Source organism: Lissotriton vulgaris, chromosome 10 (genome assembly GCF_964263255.1).
Source record: "Lissotriton vulgaris chromosome 10, aLisVul1.2, whole genome shotgun sequence".
In the NCBI taxonomy this organism is placed as follows: Eukaryota; Metazoa; Chordata; class Amphibia; order Caudata; family Salamandridae; genus Lissotriton; species Lissotriton vulgaris.
Genome location: NC_141698.1, coordinates 1,035,593,101 through 1,035,620,354, shown reverse-complemented (window position 1 = coordinate 1,035,620,354; position 27,254 = coordinate 1,035,593,101).

Sequence of the window (27,254 nt, the reverse complement as noted above, 5' to 3'; positions counted from 1 at the left end):
AGCTTCTGACAACTTGGAAGCCAGCCAGTCTGTGATGAAAGCGTGGTATGACCACAATGCTCACCCAGTGGAGCTGGAGCCTGGTCAGAAGGTGTGGGTGATGGAGCCTGGAGAGCTGAGTGCCCTCCAGGACCGTTGGACAGGCCCCTATGAGTTGTTGGAGAAGATGGGCAAGGCTACCTACTTGGTGAACGTGAAGACCCCTCGGCACCCACATCGGGTGTTACATGCCAACCGCCTCAAGCCCCACTACGAGAGGCCCGAAGTCATGTTGGTTATGGTGACTGATGGATCAGAGGAAGAGGACACAGAGCCTCTACCTGACATTTTTGCGTCTCAAGAAAAGGATGGATCGGTGGAGGGAGTGAAACTCTCGCCATACCTGACTCCTGAGCAGCAGGAGGAATGTCGCCAGGTCTTGGGGTCATTCGCTCCTCTGTTCTCCCTTGTCCCGGGTAAGACCCACCTGTGTACCCATGATGTGGACACAGGAGACAGCCCACCTGTGAAGTCCAAGTCTTACCGGCTGTCTGACAAGGTGAAGGCCAGCATTCGAAGTGATGTAGCTACTATGCTGGAGCTAGGGGTCATTGAACCTTCAAGTAGCCCTTGGTCTAGCCCGGTGGTTTTGGTGCCCAAAGCCGCTCCACCTGGCGCCACACCAGAATTACGATTCTGTGTGGATTACCAAGGACTAAATTCGGTAACCAAAACAGATGCTCATCCGATCCCAAGGGCGGATGAACTGATTGACCGGTTGGGAGCTGCCCAATATCTCAGTACCATTGACCTCACTGCAGGGTACTGGCAGATTCCCATGACTGATGGAGCCAAGGAAAGGTCAGCCTTCTCCACACCTGATGGACACTACCAGTTCTGTGTCATGCCCTTCGGGCTCAAGAACGCTCCTGCCACTTTTCAGCGGCTGGTGAACACGATCCTCACCGGGATGGAGTCCTTCTCTGCTGCCTACTTAGATGACATAGCTGTCTTCAGTAGCAGTTGGGAGGATCACTTGCAGCACTTGCAGGCCGTTCTCCAAACCCTGGAAAGAGCTGTTTTGACGATCAAGGCCAGCAAATGTCAGATTGGACAGGGGTCGGTAGTGTACTTAGGTCACTTGGTGGGCAGGGGAAAGGTGCAGCCCCTTCAGGCGAAGATTGAGGCAATCATAGCCTGGAAACCCCCCAAGACAAAGACTGAGGTCCAAGCCTTTCTGGGCCTCACAGGCTACTACAGACGGTTTGTGAAGGGGTATAGCACTATCGTGGCACCCCTTACTGAACTCACGGCCAAGAAGCAACCCAGGAGAGTCATCTGGACGGAGGCTTGTCAGCGAGCCTTCGACACTCTGAAACAAGCATTGTGTAACGCTCCCATCTTGAAGGCTCCAGACTTCACAAAGGAATTCATTGTCCAGACAGATGCATCCGACATTGGCATTGGGGCGGTGTTATCGCAACTCAATGAGGAGGGTCTGGATCAACCCGTGGTCTTTCTGTCACGGAGACTGCTTCCCCGGGAACAGAGGTGGAGTACCATTGAGCGGGAAGCCTTTGCGGTGGTCTGGGCACTGAAGAAGCTGCGACCATACTTGTTTGGTTCGCACTTCCTTGTTCAGACAGACCACCAACCCCTTCGCTGGCTCATGCAGATGAAGGGGGAAAACCCCAAACTGTTGAGGTGGTCTATCTCCCTACAGGGAATGGACTTTCGGGTGGAACACCGGCCCGGAATTGACCACGCCAATACAGACGGTCTCTCAAGGTATTTTCCGCCTTAGTGTTGAGAAATCCCAAGAGGTTGGGTAGCTCTCCCCACTTTCAGCTGGGGGGGGACGCGTGTTAGACCCGTCTGCTTCTGAGAGTCCCCTCACCACTATGATTTCTTTTGTTCCCCTGTACCTCCCAAAATTTGTCGCTTTTCTTTGTCTACTAGGACCTTTTGTGTGCTGTTTCATGGGGCTAGATGTTCCTTGACGCCCAGTTGTTCACAAGGTTTTTGACACCTATTCACAAGACACCTGGCGAAACCTGTGACATTATAGACTGGGATTGGCAACCTGTATGAATGACCTCAAAATGGTGGCCATCCATTTTCCTCATGAGAGTGACTCCCTGTGGAGCCTCCATGAACCCTAACCTTTCAAGGTTTTGGCGCCCTTTTACTTGGCGCGCATTCCTGACAGGAATTACTTTATTTCCCTCAGGTACACAAACTGGCTGCTCTAGAACCCCAGTATGGTGGCTGTTAGAGACCCAAATACCCCAGAAGTGCCATGTCATTGGCCTAACCCAAAGAAGGTTCTAGAACCTACTGGCACGAGCCAGCCCCTCAGGGCACTGGCTATATAAGGCCCAGTCCCTGGCGGCCATTTTAGATGACCAAAAGACTAGATAGGATAATGATGTTCCAGATCTAGGTGAAGAAGGAGATTCCAGACTTGACACCAGATTGACACCTGCCCTGTTGACCCCTTGAGGCAGCTGGTAGCGCGGGCAGTAGAGCAAGCAAGAGCCACTGGCGTGGATCCTGACTGGCGTTCCAGTCAGCTGTGTGTGCGGTGACCTCGCGCCTACAGCGCCTGCCCAGCGAGTGCCACGTCACCCCCAAGAGACTGTGGCCGATTTTTCGTGTGCCTCCTCGCCCCCCCCGGTGGTGAATTGCGACTGACTCGGGTCGCGAGGCGAGAGCAAGTTCGCCACTTGTGTGACAGGCGCCTCCAGCGAGGAGCTCGGACGTCTCTGAGCTCCACCGGCGTAGAGTGCTTCCTGCGCAGACTGAGGTGAGGTGGTGCGCCGGGGCGGGGAAAGGCCGGGCCTTCGTTGGACGGGACTACTGTCTCTGCCCCTCCCCAGTGAATCGGCGGCTGTAGCTGTGGGCGGGAACCATCCCTGTTTGAGGAAGTCGGAGGGAGGTCCGGGGAGCCTCTGAGAACCCGTCGCTGGCGAGAGAAGTGCTGAACCCGACTGAATCACTTTTCGATTGCAGCCGATGTGAGGTGGGCCCGTTTCTTCAGGTGGGAAGCGCTGTTATAAAGGAACTGTGAACCGGCATTTAATTGACTGAGCGCGAAGATTGTGTGACCTCTTCGGCAGCCCCGTTCGGCAGTCTAAAGACTTGGAACTGGTGCCACCTGAGTGCTAGCGGTGACAGAAACCCCTAGGCGCGCTTAGACCCCCACCGACATCTCAACCCGGTGGCAGCCGAGTGTAAATGAAGTGTTCACTGTCTTTCCTTGCCTTTTAGATATACGCGCATAACCCCGTGTGATTCTTAAAGAGTCCCAGCACTCCCTGTTGTGCCCAGAGAAGCCTGTGTACACTAATGGTGAAATCGTCATAAACTGTAAGAGTAATCTTTCCAACCTGAAATGTATTTGCAAATGTAGTGTTCCTGAAGTATGTAATTGGTGGCAGCGTTACCAGAATGAATCTGTAGATGTTCTTGAACTGAACCAGTATTTATTCTGCTATACAGACAGTGATATTTATGCTATTTATTGAAGATATTTATTCCCGATATTTATTCTATTTATTGACAATATTTATTCCTGATATTTATTCTATTTATTGATGAACTGTACTCCTAAGCTTATTTATTGAATCTATTCCAAAATCGAAACCCAGCAAATTGTGACCCAAAATAAATGTAAATGTGCTTTCCTAATTGATCCCCATTCACAACAGAAAATTTTTACATAAAGGAATCGTATTTTTCTACAACAGTGGTGTGGTGTCCTTCTTTTTGGTGGTTGTACAAGGAGATATTATTGGGTCAAAGCCGGCTTAACACGACAGCCTTCACTTGCCTTGACACTTGAGCCAAGTTACCCCCTTTGTGCTGGGCTTGCCCATCGCAGGTCCAACAGTGATGTTATGTTATAGCGATTTGTATAGCACACAGCTACTCAGCAGAGTGTCCCGGCACTCAGACTAAGGGCAGCAGATCTAGATACCTAGACAGACTGCATAAAAAGCCACATCTTCAATTTCTTCTTGAAAACAGCGAGCTCGATGACTAGACGGAGGTCTTTCGGAAGTTTGTTCCAGGTGAGCGGCCCCAGATAAGAGAATTATCTACCGCCCACTCTAAGTCGGTTAATCCAGGGCACACTTGCCAGGTGAGCAGAGGAGGATAGCAGAATATGCGATTGGCTGCATCCGTTAATCCTCTCTCTGAGGTAAACAGCACAAGAGTCGTGCAACGCCTTATGCATTAAAACCATGGCCTTAAAAAGTACCCTCTTTTTTATAGGGTGCCAGTGCAGGGCCTTCTGATGGAAAGACATGTGAGTCTATTATCATTCTTATAAGTTGTTCACCCAAGTTGAATTTCTTGAGGACCAAATTTAGATAGTACCAATCTACCTTATGAAACTCTTTTTCTGTGTCTAATGTAATAGCTACTGTGGGGGCACAGAGAGTTTTAACTTTCTTGATGACTTGGTAAAGTATTCTTGTAGTGTCATTGGATAATCTATTTTTTAAGAGTACAACATGGGATGAGTGTTTGAGTTTAGAGGTGTATTTTTGCAAGTTGACAGAGCATATCAATGAATACATTTTAGTCAAGGTTTTATAATTAAGGTGGTCTGTAGTTTTTTTTAGCAACATTTTATTCTTCCCTTCTTTAGGAATACCAGTTATGATAACCTCACCTGGTGTACCTGAGACTTGGCCGGCACTAGAAAAATGTGCAAATAGATTTAATTATGGGGGATAATAGTAGGGGAAAATGTTTTATAACTGTGTACCTGTCAGAGCACGGGCTTTACCTATTTTAAGCTTTTTAATTGTGTTTGATAATCCCTCCTTTGAGATGGGACTGTTAATCAATTTCAACTCCTTGTATGATAATTTAGGCAACTTAGCATTATGGGGATATAATTCACATTTTCTTTTACCTACTGAGGTATTAATTAATAGCATATAGTTCTTGGTAAAACTCTTTAAAAATATCAGCAATTTTATTTGAGCTAGAGTAAGTAAGTAAGTAAAACATTTATTGTTTTTGATTAATGAAAACCATTACAAAGATACATTCTGATAAAACATTTTGGTTAATTGACTTTCTGATTGATACTCTGTTAAAATCAGTGGCGGTTTGTGGACTTGTAAAATAGTGGGGCGTAAACTGCCACACCAAACTATAAAAAGTGTGCAAGATATAACCTTGTCATGTTATAACTCATTGAAGACTGCTGACATGCTCCAATGATTAACCAGAGGACCACAGCACTAAAATAAACACTGCCATCACATGCGACACAACACCATAATGTGGGCACTCCTGAGAATAATAGTCCGAGGACATTATGAGTAAAACGTGCAAAACAAGGTTTGGCAAGCACAGGAAAACAGCATTAAACTTGGAAACCCAAAAAATAAGCACAAAGAGAGATACATGAACGCAGCACACACAAACAAGAGAATAAGAGTCGGTGGAACAAAACACTGCCATATACTAGTACATTTGTAGTATCATGTTACAGTATAAACAATGCATCAATGAGCATATGAGCACAATATGTTTGTTCTCCAAATCCCCCGACTAATCATTACACTGCAGCACTTTTAAATCCAGGGATTACTGCTGGCACACCACACTGTAGTGACCCAATCCCAGATCTTCTATTGCAACAGAGATAAGGCAGGCTGAAGCAGGGCTATGCACCGCCTCGGCACTTGTGTGAAACAAACCCAGTCCCCGTGTATGCTGAGCACGCAAGTACACGAGTCATGACGCCTAGTGAAAACATGGCCCGTAGTAGTGCTGCAAGCTCCCCAGCATCCACTATTTTGAGGAATAGGAGCAATACATAATTGTATTGTAACTACCCTCGAACTTTTCAAACATTTCACTCTGCACTTTTCTACATATAGTAGTGCTGCGAGGCAGTCATAAAGTAAAGGATGGACGGCGCCATAATCATTGCAAGTGGATTCTGGTGAGGAATGTGGTTATTCTCTGTCTGACAGCCCTCCTGGAAATGATGGCTCTCGTGGTGGGATAAAAGCAAGAACCGAATAACTAACTACACGGTATAAAAAAACTACCAGTAAGCACACAGCAAGCAAAAACAATGGCACAGCAGTTCGCTGGCTGATGAGGACGAAGCTTTCAGGCAATATGTTTTTACAGGCTTGGAGCTCTTTCAACGTCGAAGCAGAGTTTTAATGGAACAAACACTGACAACAGAGATTTCATTTTAAAGTATTATGAAAACTACTTACCTTACCTTCCGGCTTCCCGCCTTCAAGTTAGCTCCGACCCCCGCCGTCGTCCTGTTCTTTAATTCGTCATCACAGACTCGTCATGCAGGAAGCCAGGCAGCCTCCCTCCCCTCCGGCTCCACCACAGCACAGCGCTGTGATAGGTTCGGCCGGCTGCCCCAACACCACGTGATTTCTCTGTATGCTGCAGCAGGAGAGTGGGAGGGGTTACCCGAGGGCAGGGGGGAGCGGCTTTCCCCGCTGTTATGAATACAGTTAATACTGTCTGTTTGGGTAGCCTCTCAGGCTGCCAAACAGACAGTATTAACAACAGTGGGGAAAACCACTCCCCCCTGCCCTCGAGTAACCCCTCCCAGTGAAAAAAGCAGGAACTTCTGCTTTCTCGCGTGCGAGAAGGCAGAAACAAATGGTATATCTCTACTATTTGTTTCTGCCTTCTCGCACAGCGAGAAAGTAGTGGGGCGGCCCCCAAACGCCCATATGGAGGATCCGCCTCTGGTTAAAATGTTTATGTATCAAGACATGCATGAATAATCTGAAAGTGCAGAGTGTCCATAGTTCATTTTGCTCTGAGCCTCTGGAGTCTATAAGCAGGTTACAGTACCGCTAGTCCTTTGCTTAGATGCTACTTGAAGCAGGAACCTAACAAGCTTCCCATTTAGTTGTGGATCCCATGGGTTAAAGCATGCGAGTACTGCTTGTCTCCAGGTCCATATGCCTCATTCATTAAAGTGAGTTTTTAGGAGGCCTGCCTTTTCCTCTTTTAGCTTGATGCAGGAGCATATTATGTGTTCAATGTCCTCATTTCCAACTCTGCATAGCCGGCACAAGTTCCCATAGTTCTTTCTCAGCCATGGTGGAAGATGAGGTATGGCTGGCAGGATTCCTAACCTGTGTTTTAGAAAGGCTTCTTTAGACTTCCTAGAGTACCCCAGTTCAAAGTATGCCTGTAACCCAAATGATTTGTAGTTGTGCAGAGTCTTCCATGCATGGCTCCTGTGTGCAAAGGCGGCTTTATCTTCTGTAGGAGAAAGGTTCTTAATAACCTTGTTTACGATGTGCTTAAAGTGCAAGTGCGTTGTTGGGATTGCCCATAGGTCAGCTAGTCCAGTGACAGCCAGTGATTCCTCCAAGTATGCTTTAGCTAGCAAAGTAGATGAGCTGCACCATTCCTGCCAGAGCTGGTGGTTCAATGTATTCCTGGCGGAGTTCTTAATTTAATGCCAGCCCTTGATGTACGAGCCTCGCCTTGCGAGGAGTTGATTCGTTAGACCAAGCTCGAGCCGAATCTGTGCTGGCGAGATATATGGCGGGAGGTTTAGCATTACTCTGTATGATTTTGTCAAGGTGGTATTCAGCAATGAAGCGTCCCTGCCTCCCAGTACCTCGCTGCCATATGTAACTGATGATGGAATTTTTGCTTGCGCAACACGGAAAAGCGGGGCAAATGTTATTCCTGTCAGTTTGTTTTAAGTTGCCTTAGCGTTGTCGCAATCACTATTCCTACTGAGGCTAGTGAGGACAAGTCAGTTTTTACCTTTCATTGCATTTATAGTTTGTTTTTGTATTCTATATTTTATGTATGCTACCAGTGTTTTACCAGCTTTAATAGATTCTCGCAGGACACTCCAGCGCCGCACGGCCACCAGCTGTGCCGGTGCCCTCTCCCCTCGCTGCTGCTCGCAGCCTCGCTCAGCCCTCTGTCCCGCAGGCCCGACTTCCTCTGCGGCCTGAACTGCTGCTAGGCAACGCTCGCACATTGTGAGCGCCCTCCCCCCCTGTGTCGGCTCCGCTGTACCAGGTAGTATTCTGTTGCCCAGTTTTGTACTTTCTACTGTTGTTTTGTGACTCCTGTATTTTATTGATTTAGTATTTTGTATTTCACGTGGTTGTACCCCCTGTGCCCTCCACGCCCCACTCCCCGCTTCCCGCCGCCGTTCACGCGGCCACGCCCTCTTCCTTTCTGTGCCCTCCCCGCTACCGCCTCCCAGCTGCCCCTCCCTCCCACTGGTCCATATATAGTGATCGCGCGGCGCTGATCTGCGTGACCTGCTCGCAGGACACTCCAGCGCCGCACGGCCACCAGCTGTGCCGGTGCCCTCTCCCCTTGCTGCTGCTCGCAGCCTCGCTCAGCCCTCTGCCCCGCAGGCCCGCCTTCCTCTGCGACCTGAACTGCTGCTAAGTAACGCTCGCACATTGTGAGCGCTCTCCTCCCCTGTGTCGGCTCCGCCGTACCAGGTAGTATTCTGTTGCCCGGTTTTGTACTTTCTACTGTTGTTTTGTGACTCCTGTATTTTATTGATTTAGTATTTTGTATTTCACGTGGTTGTACCCCCTGTGCCCTCCCTGCCCCGCTCCCCGCCGCCGTTCACGCGGCCACGCCCTCTTCCTTTCTGTGCCCTCCCCGCTCCCGCCTCCCAGCTGCCCCTTCCTCGCTCCGCCCCCCCCCCCCCCCCCACTCTCCACATATGGCAGAGTGGAAAACGTGCAGCGGTCACGCGCAGCGGGCGCGCCCTACGCGCGCCGAGGGCGTGCCAAAGGCAAGCCCGTCTGCGCCCGTCCGCGCCTGGACCGCGCCCAGTGCCAGGACCCCTGGCTCACGCCAACACCAGCCCACCCGCAGGACCTACGACGGTGAGTGAAGCGCCGGGGAGGGTCGGGCCTACAGGGCCGGGCGGCACGGGACTAGCGAGGTGTGTTGCCAACTAGGTGCGGTGGCGCCTGGCGGGACCTGCGTGGCGGGGGCCTCGGGGGGGCTACGGCCTAAGCGGTGCTCCTCATCTACCAGCCGTGCACTGGGCTGTTCTCGGGGCAAGAGGTGTTCTCCCTGTTGGGCATTTCGGCAAGCTCTAGAGCCGGACACGGCTGTGGGCGGACGAGAGGCGGCAGGGGGTGCGGGGGGCTCCGAAGCGGCCGGGGACGGCGCTAGGGCCCGAGTTGTGTTCCAAGGGACTGCCCCGAACATCTGACGAGCGTAGTGAATGCCGGTTGGACTAGTGGGAGATAGCCCGGCTGAGAGAGGCGGCGGCGATAACAAGAGCAAAGTCCTGGCCCTGCACTACAATTTATTGCACTCCTGGGGATTTGCGGGACATTGAGATATGAGGCCACACTACCGGAACTACAGAGGCGCCACATGTAGCTGAGCGGTTGTCTGCTGGTTCTGCTGCAGAGCGGGGCTGGGGCTTGCTTCTGGCCGACCTGCCGGGGTTCTCTGTCTGCTAGCCCTTAAAGGCGGTCCGCCGAGAGCGGTCCTGACCCTATACAAGTGTAGTTGCTCTCCTTTAGAACTGTGCATCATCGGGATACGGAGGAACGCCACAAGGCCCACTGCAGCGCTTGGCGTGGCTGGGCACCGGCCTGCTCACTCTCAGCCGACCTGCTGGTGAGACTGGACTAACGGCTCTAATAGCGGTCCGCCATGGGTAAGTCGGAGCCCAAGCAGGTGAAACTGACATTTGAAAGTAAAGACAGACGTGCACCGCAGATGGGTCAAATGAGCAGGGAGACCAGTGGGGTGTTTCGAATACTCAAGACGATGTAGAAGACGACACCAGAACGATACTTTTGGAGCTGCGCGCAGGGATGAAATCTATAGATTGCAAAATAGATGCCCTGGTGACTGGACTGGATGTCGTGAAAAAGAAAGTGGGCAAGCATGAACACCGCCTAGATGTTCTTGAGAACCGGGTGTCTGACGGACATGACGCACAGGCCGAGGCGTGCACACAGATCCTCCAAATGGAAAAAATTCTTGAGGTGATCAGTGCGAAAAATGAGGCGCGCTCTAGGCGCAATAACGTCCGAATAATTGGCCTTTCGGAGACCACTCCAATCTCTAAAATGGAGCCCTTCATTGATGGAATGCTACGCGAGCTCTTCGGACCTGCACTGTCCAGTGTGATGATAGTGGAAAGAGCGCATAGATCCGTGGGGCCCAGGTCCAAGCCAGGAGCGGCACCACGTTCGATAATTGCGCGATTGCTTAACTATGCCGATAGGGACGCTATCCTGAGAGAGGCAAGGGCGAAGGAGCCGGTGGTGTATAAGGGAGACACTCTATCCTTTTTTCCGGACTACACACCGTCCGTGCAGTCTGCACGCCGGGAGTTTGTGCCAGTGAAAAAGCTGTTAAGAGAGGCGGTGGTGCCTTATGCCATGCTATACCCGGCGAAGCTAAAAGTCACCCATGAGGAGTAGTCTCATTTTTTTACAGATGCGAAATCTGCATTGAAATTCACGAAACATATCTGCAAGATGAAGCTGCGACGGCAACAGGCGAAGGATGAACAGGCAGTATCGGGGCTTGATGATGCAGACTAGAGACAGGATACTATATAAGATCGCTTGTGTGCCCATTCTAGTGTGTCCACACGGGTCTCGCCTGTGTCACTGCGTTTCAAGTCAGTTGCGGGGTTGAGGCGGGGGTAGGGTGCAGATGCTTGTCCTATTTAAATGCTTCCCTGTGTGTTTCGGGAAGGGTTTGCAATATGTTGTTCAGAATGTCCTTACGCTTGGGGCCCGACAGGTGTGTCTCAGAAATAGTTCCCGCGGCCGCACCTCGGTGCGTGTACACGCTGCTGTGCCTCTTCCCCGAGAGGGTATCACCCAAATGGTTGCAGAATTGAGGGAGGTTGGGGGTACTGATCTCGACCTGATTGGGAGGTTGGAGTGGGAAGTGGGGGGGGGATGTTTGGGTATGGGATTTTTTTTTATGTTTGGTATTTTTTTGGTATTAAGTCCGGTAAAATGTGCAAGCTGAGACATGATGTTCTAGTAATTCCTGTGACGATCCACTTCTGCTTATGCTACGCCCCTCAGGGCTCTGTGAAATTCCTTTTGATTGATGGCAGATAAATGTGCAATGTTAACCTGGAATGTACGCGGCCTCAATTCCCCAAAGAAGGTGAAACAGGTAATTGGGTATCTCAATAGGCACGAGATACAACTTGCCTTGCTGCAAGAAACGCATCTAGCACCGCTAGCGGCATGTGGGGTGATGGGAAGGTGGGCGGGATTCTGCCTGGCTGCCTCGTATTCGTCTTATGCAAGAGATGTGATGATACTGGTTAAGAAAGGTGTAGACTTCCAGGCGTTGCACACATATGCGGATGATGATGGGAGGTGTGCAATGGTGTGTGGAAAGTTGCGAGGCACGTTGATCACCATTATTAATATGTATGGACCAATAGCGGATGACCCAGTATGTGTAGACCGCACGTGTGGACGGTTGCGAGATTGGCCGGCTGCACCAATTGACTGGGGAGGGGATTTGAACACCTATCTGAATGCGCAGTTAGATAAGTTGAACCCTAAGACACATCGTACCCCTAGAGTCATGGGGAGAGTGATAATGGCTATGGAAGAGTTAGGTTTGTACGATGTTTGGAGAGTACGAAATCCACAGAGAAGGGGAGTTGGTCTAGGATTGACTATCGGCTGATTGGTAGTGATCTGATGGAATGGATGGATGAGGTGGTGCCACTTGCTCGCACACTATCAGATCACAATCTGGTAAGATTGACCTTGCGAAATTCAAAAGGGGTGCATCACCCGTTCACATGGAGATTGCGCTCTGAGGCACTTCTGGACACTGTGTATGAGAAGACCATCAATGAGGCTATAGTACAATACTTTGCGTTGAATAAGGGAACTGTAGATCAGGCAGCAACACTCTGGGAGGCCTTTAAGGTCACCATCAGGGGGGTGTGCATTGGGACTGCAGCGGACATACTCCGAGAAATACGGCAACAACTCCAGAGAATCGAAAATGAAATGCGAGTTCTAGAATGTGAATATGCGTGTCAGCCTGAGATGACTAAACTGGCTAGGATACAAGAACTGATTCAGGATTATGACTCTTTTGCAGAGACAGAGATCAAATATTTATCTCGTAGACATACAGCTAGACGGTATGGTGAGGCGGGCAGACCGGGCCGCACGCTGGCATTTAAGATCAGAGAGCAACATGAACAGCAACGCGTGGACAGGATAGTAGATGACTTGAGAAATGAGCATTATGCTCCGGAAGATATGGAGAAGTGTGGCTCACGGGTTAGAGGAGGCATACCCTTATGCAGAGGTCAGACCCGGGACCAGGGTTCAATCCCCGACGCGGCATGGTCTTGAGCTCAAAATGTCCACGGACTCGATAATTCTCGCCTCGGTGGCTACTCGAGTCATGGGCTCACACTCTGCAACTCTGGGCAATAGCTTGCTTAATCTCCACTACGGCCCCACCGTGATGGGATGCCTGGCTTTCACCTTGGGGATGCCTATTAGGGGTTATCTCGCAGGGAAAAGCCAGGACGGGTTCCCAAAGCAAGCGCCTTGAGACCTTACGGTGAAAGGCGCTATATAAGAACGTATGATTTACGATTTTATATCACTGAGCAGTTCCGTGTGTTCTATGCGGATTTATATAGCACGAGGGGTTCATAACCGGCTGAAGATTTTGACAGGTATTTGGAGGACATCACATGCGCTTGGCTGTCTGATGTGTAGCGTAAATATCTCTGTCTTCCCATAGATGAGCAGGACATAAAAATGGCTACAGCGGCGCTACCAAATGGTAAGGCACCTGGGCCGGATGGGCTTTCGGTGGAATTATATAAGAAATATGTGGACCTGATAGCGCCACACCTGCTGGAAGTCTATGCAGAGGCGTACAACGCGGGGATGCTTCTCCCGTCATTAAGGGAGGCACTAATTCTCACCTTGCTTAAGAAAGACAAACCGGCGGATCACTGTGAGTCGTACCGCCCGCTGTCATTAATAAATATAGACGCCAAGATTTTGGCAAAGATCCTTGCCACCAAATTTCAGCCACTGCTTCAGGGGCTGATATTGCCTGATCAGTCGGGATTTGTGTCAGAACGATCCACCTCGCATAATCTCTGCACACTCTTTTCTATGTTTCATATCTTAGAACCCACTCTAGAAGCAGCGGCGATGCTATTAGACGCCGCCAAGGCGTTTGACTCCATTGAATGGCAGTATATGTATCGGGTGCTGCGCCGTATGGGGTTTCCCCCAATGTTTCTCCAATGGATAGAGGTGTTGTACACGGCACAGTCAGCAAGAGTAAGAGTGGGCGGGCTTACATCAGAGTCACTGCGTATCGAGCGGGGAACTAGGCAGGGATGCCCTCTCTCGCCAATGCTGTTCGAGATCATCCTGGAACCACTGGCCTGTGTTATTCGGCAGCGGCACAGGGAGACTGCATTGAATTTCAATCATCGGCCGGTAGCAATATCACTGTACGCGGACGATATGGTTCTCTTTGTGCGCGACCCCTCCAGATACGTGGCGCTATTGTTGCAGGAATATGTGAGATTCTGACTTATTTCCAGTTTACAGATAAATTGGGAGAAGTTGTATATAATACCATTAACAGACTGGGACTGCACGGCCAGGACTGGAATTCCCGCTGATGTGGTCCACGGACCCGGTTAAATACCTGGGTGTGTGGGTACATCGGGACCCCACGGTTGTGATCAGGGAAAACTACGGCAGGGCATGCTCGAAGCTAGAGACTATGGTTGAGACCTGGATTTTGTTGCCACTCTCGCTTGTGGACCGTATTGCTTTAATTAAAATGGTTGTGCTACCTAGGTTTCTTTATTTGTTTGTAAATGTGCCGATAGTGCTCAATATGGAATTCTTCAAGACTCTCCGAGGTCACCTACTAAGGCTGGTCTGGGGGGGCAGGGCTGCGTGAGTGCAATGGTCGGTCCTCACCAAAGGCTACAAGAAGGGGGGTTTCCGGCGCCTGACTTCTACGCATACTACCTTAGTGCGCAGGCTCAATATCTTTACTATTGGTATAGACCGCACGCATTCACACCGCACGTCGCAGTGGAGGAGGGGGATGCAGCTCCAATTCCGCTACATAGTGTGGTTACTCATCACTCACGGGGCACTATGAAATCAGAGATCAACGCGGTTGATGCTACGGTTTCGGCTTGGCAGAGGATCGGGAAGCTAGCGCAGAAATTGCTGTTGTATGCGCCGGCTATGCGTCTCGAACATCACGCAAACCTGTCGGTCACGCATGAGGCCCCATTTATGAGAGTGCTGAGAGAGGCGGGTATCTCGCATATGCGTGATGTCTACCCTAACAGCGCCTTTGTTGCACAGGAGTACCTGCAGCATATTACAAATCAGTCACTTCTTTTTCACTTTGCGATACATAGACTGAGACATGCGGCCCGTGTGCATTACACCACCTTTCTGACTGAGCCCCCGGAACTATTGTCTCTGCAATCTGTTCTCACAGTACCCAACAATAAAAGGGTGATATCCAAATGATATAAACTTATTAAAGATGAAACGGTGGATGCAGAGGACAAGAGCTGGATTAAATGGAATGACTGCTTGCCTGCGGCCATTTCTGAAGATAATTGGAAGCATATGTTTGGAGTAACGGGGAAACTCTGTATGAATGGTAATCTTAAGATTATTCATTTTAAGTACATACATCAGGTATACTACACTCCGGCATTATTATTCCGGTATGGGCTGCGAGAGTCGGCGAGATGTGACAATTGTGGACAAGATGATGCAGAATTTCTACACTTAGCTTGGAATTGCGGGAAGGTGGCGGACTTCAGGGCTGCGGTGGTAAATTGTCTGCAGGAAATGGCTACTCCACAGAGCGGCAGCTAAAAGCAAAAAAGAGTTTTCTGTCAACAAGGTGTAAAGGTAGGAAGTGTCTTTGCTTACTTGTGTTCATTTACATATAGGCTGTGCTGGTGGACTGATTAGCAGCCTAGCATTGGGAAAATCCGCCCATATGGTGCCGCCATGTTGTTTTTGAGTTGGATCGCCAAAGAAAACCCTGTACGATTTTAGTGGCTGTTGGTGATTGCTGTAGAAAGAACCTGTGCACATTTTTTAGCAGTTGATTCTTAGAGCCCTTAGTGCACATGGGGGCAAACTGTAGCTCCAATGCCAGAAGGATGCATGACTTAATGTGTGGCAAATAAACGTGGTAAAATTACCATGATGGCGGACTGCTATGCTGGTATTATGAAATCGGGTGACAGCGCCATTTTGCTACTGCACCAAGCAGTGACCAATGACACTTCCCAATATATTGGGAGTGTGAAGTAGGGAAGTCCTCTGCTTACTTGTATTTATTTGTGTATCGTAGCTGTTGTCTCCAGGCTGGTTATTGGTCAGGCATCGTGATGATCCGCCTATACAGTGAGGCCATTTTGTTTCTGTGTTGGATCGCCGTAGAAAAACTAGTACGGATTTTTCAGTAGTTGGTTGTTCTAGAGCTGGTTTGTAGAGCCCTCGGTGTGTACAAGGTGAAACTGCATCTCCGATGTCAATGGTAGGCATAGTGTGAGTCTGTAATTCCAATGGTATTATTGATTGTGTGTTCCCCTCAGGGCAGAGGTGCAGGCTCACACTGCCATCTTCTTCCTCATCCAAGCAACGTCCCATAGGCCAGTACTTTGATTTCTGTTATGCACACAGGTGCTTTGATGTACCAACCACTATTGCTTGAAAGATGTGAAAAAGGTCGCAGCAGAAATGTTATTGTGCAAACTTAGGACAATGTAAGAAAATGTGCAGCTTAGTTACTTGTGCCTACTCCTGGCACATAACACCCACTCCTCATACTAAGGGTGGATATATAAAAGCCATCTAAAAAGGCAACAGACCATAATGAAAATTCAAACTAAAAAAATCAAAAACCATTTTTAAAATCATCTAAAAGCAAGCTTCCATTTAAAACATTCATAAAAAGCCCTTCACAAATCATTATACTGTTTGAAATCCCAAGCTCTCAGAAACCCAGGGTGCCTAGAAAAGCAGAAAAATTATTGTTTTTATGCAGTTTCGTTTTAAAAAATAGTCCAAATATATCCCATCACACAGAAAAGCCAATTGTTTAGGTGTTCCGAGTGGTAGTCGCAACATTGCTGCTGCCCAGAACCGCAAACGACATTCTCAGAGACGCACATTGAAGCAGGTTTATCGAGCAAAGGTGATGCCATCCAGTTCCCACAGCAGCTGCTGAAGATAGGACTGCATCCTGTAAGTGTACCTAGAGACAGCATCCAGTTCACTAGGAGCCAAAGCATCCCAGGGTGACTCGAACAATGCATTCATAAGCAATGGAATATGCTGGGGACAACAATACCCATGTGCCTTTAATTTGTACATCAGTACTACAATGTCCAGTGGCATAATCAATTGTGATCCAAGACATAAATCCAATATGCATTCATGGCTGCACAGCAGGCAGCGGAATACAGGTTGTACGCAGTGAGCCAAACAGGCCTGTAGGACAAAGACCAGTGCTCATTCAGTTCTCGAAGCCGAGGTGTGCCGAAGTAGTGTATTATGCGCTCACGGCATTGCAGCACAGCCAGTGCCGTCTCCATTCCGGGTTGAACTGAGTCATCCATTGTGGAACAGAAAAATTAAAATCAGGATTCCCGCCACAAGTAGCAGGACAAGTGGTAGACCTCCAAAAACGCTTCCCACATGGAGTGTATGAAAGATAGTAAAACTCCGAAAATCGTCTGAAAGATGCTAACCAGTCCAGAGCCAATACATTTTAAGAAGTGTGCTATTCCCTTCGTATCGGACATATTAAAGATACAGTGGGCCAGCTCCCCAAAATGCAGCAGGAAGTTAGTATGGAGTAGGGTCTGTATCTTGGGTGAGGACATTGCAACCTGGAGATCAAACGTCTCTTTGGCTATGTTAAGGCCACATCTTTTTTTAAATCATGTCTTTCAGTTTGCTCAGAGAATCAAAGCATATGTTGGAAACATTTATTGAAGGCCAAAGCGTTATCTTCCTAACTGTGCAGGCAGGTGGAAACAGTACTTGTGTGCAACAAAATGACACTGGAATTAACCATTACCAGATAAGCAATGTCTGGTTCCATTTTGCAGCAACCTTGATCTTTCAGCATCAAATAGCTCCCATTAGAGAACAACTTGAAAACCGGATGAATCACGGCCATCGGAGAACCCTTCAGATAACAGGATAAGTTCACAACTGAAGCATTGCATGCCACATGAAGTGAAATGTCCTTGCATACTAAGGACCCGCTCAAAGCATTCTCACAGTCGGAACTGCTAGGAAAAACATCAGTGTCCACATTCCTGCATATAAAACTGAATGGTAACTCCCAGTATTCATGCTTATAACCTTCCCCTAGCGCTTCATATCTGCCTACTTGGTGGTATTGCAGACAATATTGGAAATGGAAAGTCGTGACCAGCAGAGTGATGTATCCATGGATTATCCAGTCTATGGATGGCTGAGCTACGGTGAAAGGTAATTGGTCTAACTTTCCAATTTTGCATCTCTGTGTGCCATTAATATCTGTCTTTCAGTCAGTTCGTATGCAGAAAACAGACTTGTGCTGTAGATATTATGGCACATGGCCAGAACGTAATGCTTGCAATGTCCAGCTTAATAATACTATGGACAGTAGTTGTGATTGTCCATGCTGTAAAATAGACACGTCCGGCTGCATTATGTCAATTGCAGAAGATACTATGTTGCTCAGTAAATATATTCTGGATGTTAATGTGGTCAGACCGTTGTCAACCACAGCTAAAGCCTTTCCTAAATTAATCCTACCAATCTAGGGCAGCTTCCTGTTGAGAAACTTTCCATAGCTTGTTGTATATTGCATACAAGAAGCGTTTTTGACATGGGTTCAAGGGACTTACGGTCGTACCAGTCACTCTAGGAGTTCCACAGGGATCATCCCTCTCTCCTACTCTCTTCAACCTTTTCATGGATCACCTGACTAAAATTCTCAGCTCCTAAAAAATCCATTATGATATATACACTGACGACACCCAACTATACTTAAAGATCACCTCTCTGGACAATATCACAGCCCTCAATTCAACTCTGGAAAAAACTCAGACCTGGCTGGCAAACAACCACTTGAAACAAAACACCCTCAAGACTGAAATCCTCCTAATTGCCCCTGCCAACAAAACTACCAGTATCGGAGAATGGATTAAACAACTCACAGCACTCAATTGCCAACCTCATATTGTTGACTCAGCAAAATTGCTAGGTCTAATACTGGATAGAAATCTTAACATGCAGTACCCTTCTTCGTGAGCCAAGAAGACGGCTGAGTAAGACCTCGGCAGCTTACCTCCACATCGCTCCAACCCTCAAACGAGTGCCTGCCGAGAATGCGCCTGGCCCTGTATGCTGGCTTCGCTGGTGTGAAGGAGAGCGGGGGGTGAACGAGAGGCAAGGAGTCTGCGGGGCAGATCGAAGGGACTGTGGTCCTCACTGGGAAGCGTTAGCCCGGCTACTGCTGACGGCAATCTCCGGCTGGGGTGAATCGGACGAGAGCTGGCTGCAGTTGCTTAGCAACCGAGACGCCAGAGTTACGGAAGAGCACTGCACGAGGACAATGGCTATGGCAGCGCGAGGAGGAGCACGAAGTAAGACACGCTCCACAATGCAGACTTTCTGCTGATACACGGCCCAACCTGAAACCTGACCCGAAAGCAGACATTGAACAGAAAAAATCCGGGCAAGACACTGGTAAGAAGAGCATAAAAATACAGATTCCCGTTTGCAATGCCCAAGCGCCCTCGTAATGCTCAATCATTCATTACAGTCATTTTGATATATTTTGGCAACTTTCTGCTACGACAGGCGGTGTACGACCTCGCAAGGCCGAATAAAAGACGGAATAGGGAACGTTTTAAATTTTTTGCTAAGCCGGATTTTGCACATGCCACAGTGGAGAGACGTTGGAGGCCCCGACAGCTGATCACACCTTTCCAAAAAGCGTTGCAGTAGCTTTTCTCCAGAACCTGGCTAAACTGAAAATTGTCTCACAAGGACGAACCCTGTTTTTTATGTCAGAGATACAAGCGGAGCAGGCATTGAAGGAAATCATTGCAGAGAAAACAGGGCCCTCTGAGAGTAATCGGTAGTCTCTCTCGATATGATGGACTATTTGTTGTAATACTTGGATACTTCTGTATGGAGTAATTATGATTTTTTTCCTCACTTCAGCGGGGATGAGGGGGCAAGACGGGGAAATAACCAGGGCGATTTTTTTTGTGTGTTCATGAGGGAAGGGGGGTATAGAGAGTGGGTGAGGTTGGTTAGACGCTATCACACAGGCTCATGATTGAGCCTGGCAACTTAGATAATGGTGGGGGGTGGGAAGGAGGGAGGACAAGACCAAGGGGTTTTTTAGACACAAGGTGTATTTGATAGGTGCAGGGTGGGGGGGCCAATGCGTAAAGAGAAATATCAGAGAAGGGCAACCAATGGTTTAAATTGAAGGATATTACTACAGTTAAGGATGGATGGGGCGAACAAGCACTATCATGGCTAGGGTGAAAATTGTGTCAATTAATATATGTGGCCTTAATGACGTAAAGAAAAGACAGAAAGTAGCTGTAGGATTACAGATGATCGGGGCTAACATCATATGTCTACAAGAGACGCACATCGAGGGCTTGCAACGCAATTGCTTAAATCACTTGGGTATTGGCTTATCACAGCTTCAGCACAGGGGGTGCGAGCCAGGGGAGTGGCCATCCTGGCAAAAGGGGGGGTCTACAATTTACACGCTCACTAGCCAATAAATTTGGACGGTGGGCAATCACTGAATGTCACTATGACAATGGGGAAAGTAAAATTGCATTATGTACTATCTATGGCAATGTCAGAGATGACCCAGATATGTTGGTTAGTGTGGCTAATGAATTGGCTCACTGGCCCCTCCTGCTCATAGTGTGTGGGGATCTCAACTTACATTTGCCAGGGGACTGGTCTCTGGGCCCAGACTTTAAATACCAAGTTAGGAAGCCAAAAGTCTTCCAGGCACTGAGAGATATGTGCGTGTTACATGGGTTGATTGATGGTTGGCAATTAAAACACTCTGGGGATCCGGGATTCACGTATTACTCTTATCTGCACTCCCGGCATGCACGGCTAGACTATATGCTTATATATAGCTCCTTGAGGTCGGCCTGTGTAATAGAAAAACTACCAAGGGTCTTATCGGACCATAATCCTCTAGTATTAAATCTAGTATGTGGGATAAGTAAATCCATTACACGGATATGGATGTTTGAAAGAGCACTATTGAGGAATGAGAAATGTTGCCAACAAATGAGAAGCTGGATTCCGGGCTTTTTGTCAGATAACCTGGGTAGTGCAGCAATTGATGTGGTGTGGGATGCCCTAAAGGTGGGTATCAGAGGGGAGACACTGCAATTCTCTCTTAGCTCTAATAAAGAGTGCAAGCAAAAGATGGCGATCTTGCAGCAGAATTTGGGTAGGGCTGTGGGAGACTTGCTCAAAGCCGTTCAGTAGGGACGAGTAACGGATAGCGAATTGAGTCAGGTGGCAATTGCTAAAAACAATATTATTGAAATACTAACGGAGAAAGCTGTAGCCAAGGCAACAACTTATAAAGAGAAAATCTATTAATTAAATGAACAAGTGGGGCATCAACTGGCGGTTCATACCCAAGAAGAAACATCAGCTAATATAGTGAAGGAAATCAAGGATCCAGAACTCGGCCTGAAATCTGAATCCTCTGAAATAAGAGCCTCATTTCCACGATTTTATCAGGATTTGTACGAAGAAGTAGAAAGCCAACAGGGCAATCCTGAGACATATCCAAATCTAAATACACCAGTCAGATTTGAGGAAGAGGATCAAGACAGTTTAGATAACCCTCCTCACTGGGAGGAGATCTTTCCCTCTATGAATAACCTGGCTATAGGGAAAGCAGCTGGTATAGACGGTATTCCAGAGTTTCATGTTAAGTTCGCAGCCCAAATCAAAGAATTGGTACTGGAATTATTTGTTCATATTTTTCAGGGGGTTTGGCCACCAGCCTCATGTTCATATGCTAAAATTGTGGTTTTCTTAAAAAATAAATAAAGATCCTATAGAAATGGGGTCTTATCCCCCTATTACATTGATAAACGGAGATTCTAAAATGTATTCCAAACTATTAGCTACCCGACTGGCACCAATTATACATAAATTCGTATCTGACCTTCAGCACAGATTTATTCCCGGGAGATCTACAATTGATCAAGTCCAAAGGGTAATGTCTCTCTTTGATTTTACGGAGGTGACAGAAGACCCTATGGTGCTTATGTTGCTCGATGCTGAAAAACACGTTTGATAGGGTCTCCTGGAAATTTATTTGGGCTGCCATGCTACACTGTGGAATTAGTGAGGGATTTATAAAATCCATACAAATGCTTTACATTGATCCAGTTGCCAGTGTGATGATTAACAAGGTATTATCGGAAAGAATAACCATTACTATTGGGACAAAGCAGGGATGCCCTTGCTCTCCTCTTCTATTCGCGATTTATATCGATCCATTCATCAGCAGGCTTGAAAGCAATATGCTAATATCACCTATTTGGGCACCCAACTATGATACAAAAACTTTGGCATATGCGGATGACTTCACTCTAGTCACCAGCGATCCTATTAGGGCAATAAACGTGATAGAAGAGGAGGCCCTGAGCTTTGGAGCAGTCTCCGGATATAAACTAAATCAAGGTAAAACCCAGATTGTGCTTAATGACAAAATCAGGATGAGGGATGAAAGAGTCACAGATAAAGCTACATACTTAGGGGTTAGCATAACCGTAAAAGTAGAAAATATAGTTAGTAATAATGTTGAACTACTGGTCCATCGTACAAAAAAAGGAATTGGTCGGACCGAATAATCTACATTTAACCATAGGCGGCAGATGTAATGTGATCGAAATGCTTTTTCTACCCAGATTTCTATACTTTTTTAGGTCAATCTGCTTGGAATTTCCTCCCCAGCTATTTAAATCTATTGAGTCTATGTTCTCCAGGTTTATTTGGGGATATAAGAGGCTATACAGGGCCTTTAGATTCATCACTTTACCAAAAGATAGAGAGGGTATGGCAATGCCCAATTTTAAACTATACTACTGTGCTACTGTATTAAGGTACTGCATGGTACTCATCTCTACAGGGCCTTACAGCTGTATTATACCCACCCCGCAAGAACTTATACTGGGGAAGGGCTAGAAAGGTTGACTCTGACGACATGTCAATGACATTTATTTAAAAAAAGAAAAATTCAAGACCATCTCCGGTATATATAAGGTTTGGGGTAATATTCGGAAACTATTGGGACTCGGGCATTACTCTCATTCTACTCCTGTTTGCAAAAATGATGACCTTCCAGAGATCTTCCGCAATAGTTGCATGGAGAGGTGGATTCAGGCGGGTTTTGTGCAGTTTGGCTGCTTTTATTCATTGACTGGGTTGAAGACCTTTGAGGAATTACGTTTTGAGTACGATGTTAGCCTTAGGGACTTTTTAAATTTTTTACAGGTGAGAGATTTTCTGACAAAAAAGGGGGGGCAGGGTAAAACTTCAAACAATTCAAATTATAGAGAACTTATGCAAAAAATCTATACTAAACATCGGGAAGATATATGAGTCTTTGAACTCTTCATTCCCAGATGACATGGATAAACAGATGGTTATATGGCAGGCTAAATTAGGAGTATCACCCCAAACCCCCTCCGCTCCTATGAATTATCACAGACCTGCTTGATGTTGATTAAGCTACAGGCCCAATTTTATAAAAGCTTTTTTCCATTGTACTATACTCCGAGCAAAATAGCAAAATGGGGAATCAGAAAGGGAACGACATGCCCACGCTGCACATTGTTTGAGGCCGATATTGTGCACATGTTTGCTTCATGTAATGCATTGTCAAATTTGATAGTGGAAATTTCCGTTTATTTGTCAGATATATTTCAAACAGGTGTGAGTATCACAATGGAGGAAATACTGTTGGGCATAGCAAATGTTAGCTGGCTGAAACGTATGCAAGGGTCGATCTTCGCATAGCCTCAGCATGGCTCGACCCGAACCCACCAGTGTTCCTACAATGGAGGGCTCGGCTGCTCGCAACATGCAGCCTTGAGGTGGCCATATATAAAAATAAAGGGCGTATTAAACGTAAAAGAGGTATGACGATCTGGGACTCACAGTTGCAATGGATACACATCCACACCTAGGACGGACTGATGCTCCTTTTAGATTTTTGGTATATATTGAGAAACAGTAGCCTAGTAAGAACTATGACTATTAGAATTAACTGTATTGTATATATGATTAACTGCTCTGCACCTTTGTACTTGATGGATAATTCTGATGAATTATGCAATTGAAATTGTGTCTCTGTTCGGGTATGGGTCAAGGTTGTAAGAGTGGGGGAAGGGAGGGTGCTTCATATTAGTATGGAAAAAACCTAATAAAGATATTTTTTAAAAAAAAGAAATCTTAACATGTAGAAACATATCAGTGCTGCAACAAAAGGCGCAAATATCCAAACAGCCTGAGAAAACTGGCTGTTCAAGCATTAGTAATCCCAAGACTTGACTATGGGAGTGCAACACTAAGCGGTCTTCCCAGAGCATCAACTGCCCCTCTAAGAGCTTCGCTCAACTCAGCGGCTAGGCTAATCATGGGCTTAAAAAGAAATTCTCATATTACCCCTGACCTCAAAACTCTTAACTGGCTTCCTTTAACTAAAAATTGCCTGCATGACATACAAAGCCATAAATCACAATACCCTGAGATACCTGGCCCAAAAGCGGGGGCCATCTTGTGAAAACAGATGCTCTGGAAGTACCAGCAATCTTCTTCTAAAACCACAATGCTTTACCAAAAAGAAAACCTATAACCGTGCCTTCTCTGGAATCGCTCCTAGGATTTGGAACGCACTGCCCCCTGAAACTAGATGGAACCCTTCTCTCATCTCTTCTAAAACAGAAGTAAAATCCCAACTTTTGAAGAAATTCTCATGAATCTTGGTACATCTGAATCTACGCAACTGAGATCCGTATGTAAAGTCTTGCACACTTGTATCTACGCAACTGAGATCTGTATCTCAATTTTTTAAGTATGTATTTATAAGCTCCTTTTGTTCCTAATCTAGACCTATGTCAAGTCTTGTACATTTGCATCCACGCAACTAAGACCTGTATTTCAATTTTTAACTATGTTTTCATATCTTCCTTTTGTTCCCTACGCACGACTCTTGTAAATCGCTCTGATACCCGCAAGGGTCATGTTCGCGCTATATAAAACCTTCAAAATAAAAAAACCCATGCCATTTCCAACAATTGTGACAAAGAAATCTAGTCAAACCTTCATCCCCAGCAATAGCAATTCAATCTAATTTTGCCTTCCGTCACCACATATCATTTTAACTGACATCTGTCCACATCCACCAACAAATCCATCAACCACCTTCCAAGCACTACACCACTACGCATCCTTTGGTTCAATCCTACAACCAATCAGCAAAATCTCAGAACAATAGCATTAATTCTATTTGATGCCGTTTATGCCCTGTTACTAAATCAGTCCGCACAATAGCCCGTTATTTATTATATGTGTACACCTCCTCCAGCTGTCAAACCATACGGCCCACAGAGTATCTAGATTTTTAAATATCAAACAATCAGATTGCTCAAAATCCACAAATGCAAATGTATTCAATCTTTCAAATATCACCTAAGATTCTGTTACGGGTCAAATCGACTATGGGGCATATTATCAACAACTAGCGAAAGTTATCGCTAAAGAAGCTTAGCAACATTTTTTTTATCGCCAAGCATTGCCGGATTTTATCGCAGAGATAACGTGCTATTAGCAACGTTTATCTCCAACGCAATAAAATATCCGGCTATAGCGGCAAAATGCGTGAATATCGCTGGGAATCCAGTGATATTCAGGCATTATCGCTAATAGGGTCTTAACCTGAATATCCACCTGCCATTGGATATACAGGTTAAGAAATGTTCTGAGCAGGCGTTAGTTTTCAGCGATATTCGCGCTTAGCTCGAATTTTTTTATTGCTACGTCGCCTTGCTAATAGGCGATAGTGACGTTAGCGACTGCTTTCAGTCGCAAACTGGTTGGGTACGCCCACTTTGCATGTCATTAGCGATAAATATCGCTGACATGCAAAGCGGGCCCCAAACCGCTCGCTATCACCTAAAAGCTGTTGCTAATTGATGTTAGCAAAAGCTTGCTAATAGGGCGATGAAATTATCTCCGGTTTGTGGCCGAAAACGGCTGCAAAAACTGCGATAATTTAATTTTGCCTGCCTTGATAATATGCCCCAATGTTCTCTAATTAGCCCTCTATTTGCCACACTTGTGAGTGCAAATGCATAACATCACTAGGTCTAGTTGTGCAGCCAGTTATAAGCTTAAAAACTCAACCAATAGCCATAATCTTAGAAATAATTATTTTTATACATCTCGCTTCATTTCCTATAATGTTCCCTTTGATATCAGCCAGTCAACCTAAAATTTGAGTAAACAACAATCCACTTCATTTTAGGAAAAAACAAAAACAGTATTAATTCAACGTCTCAATCATAAAGTATCAAATATCCAAACAACCCTTGTTAATCGGACATTAAACCAAACGAACATACGTAATTAAACTTTTCTCCAATCTTTGTCCAATTCACTCTTAGTTTTTCAATCTGACAAAAAGAATTCACTTCAAAGCACAATCAATCTGTCATACCCTTCAAGTCATAAAAAATTAAACATACGAAGGAAACCCAATATCACAAAGAATCCTTTAGCTCATAATCTAAGTAGAATCCTCTCTCCAGAGACCTCAACATACCAATCCATTACGTCTCCAAATGAACTGACCTGATTAAAGTATCCCCAACCTGTTTCCAAGTCTCACAATAATGGGCATACATTATTAATATCTCCCTCGTAGTTATTATACAGTCTGGAATAAAATTCACCTCCTGCCTCATTTGATGCACAAAGGATAAGAAAAACAGGGAATAGGCTGGAAAGAGAGGGCTTTATTATAAACAGATTTTGGAAAAGGGGGTGGTGATGGACAGAGTTTCTGAATGATGCAGAATACTCCTACCCAGTCAAGAGATCAGGGCTTGATCCATCACCGTTTTTTAGCTCACTGCACCATCCCAGCTCAGAACCTGGCTACATGCAAAATAGTCTGTTCCTGTCCCAGTGCATGATGGGAACAGGGCAGACCAAACTACCAAGCCAATTCTTATACTGGGAAGGAGACAAGCTTCCGGGTACCGGTTTCTGGCATTTCAGCCGTCGTCGGCCCGGCTTGCTTGAATCCTGATGGTGCAATGAGCAAGGGACTCACGTCTGAGTATACCCTCCCACACTTAGTGTGGACAAAATCGATTTTGGAAAAGGGGGTGGTGATGGACAGAGTTTCTGAATGATGCAGAATACTCCTACCCAGGCAAGAGATCAGGGCTTGATCCATCACCATTTTTAGCTCACTTCACCATACCAGCTCAGAACCTGGCTACATGCAAAATAGTCTGTTCCTGTCCCAGTGCATGATGGGAACAGGGCAAACCAAACTACCAAGCCAATTCTTATACTGGGAAGGAGACAAGCTTCCGGGGACCGGTTTCTGGCATTTCAGCCGTAGTCGGCCCGGCTTGCTTGAATCCTGATGGTGCAATGAGCAAGGGACTCACGTCTGAGTATACCCTCCCACACTTAGTGTGGACAAAATCGATTTTGGAAAAGGGGGTGGTGATGGACAGAGTTTCTGAATGATGCAGAATACTCCTACCCAGTCAAGAGATCAGGGCTTGATCCATCACCGTTTTTTAGCTCACTGCACCATCCCAGCTCAGAACCTGGCTACATGCAAAATAGTCTGTTCCTGTCCCAGTGCATGATGGGAACAGGGCAAACCAAACTACCAAGCCAATTCTCATACTGGGAAGGAGACAAGCTTCCGGGGACCGGTTTCTGGCATTTCAGCCGTCGTCGGGCCGGCTTGCTTGAATCCTGATGGTGCAATGAGCAAGGGACTCACGTCTGAGTATACCCTCCCACACTTAGTGTGGACAAAATCGATTTTGGAAAAGGGGGTGGTGATGGACAGAGTTTCTGAATGATCCAGAATACTCCTACCCAGTCAAG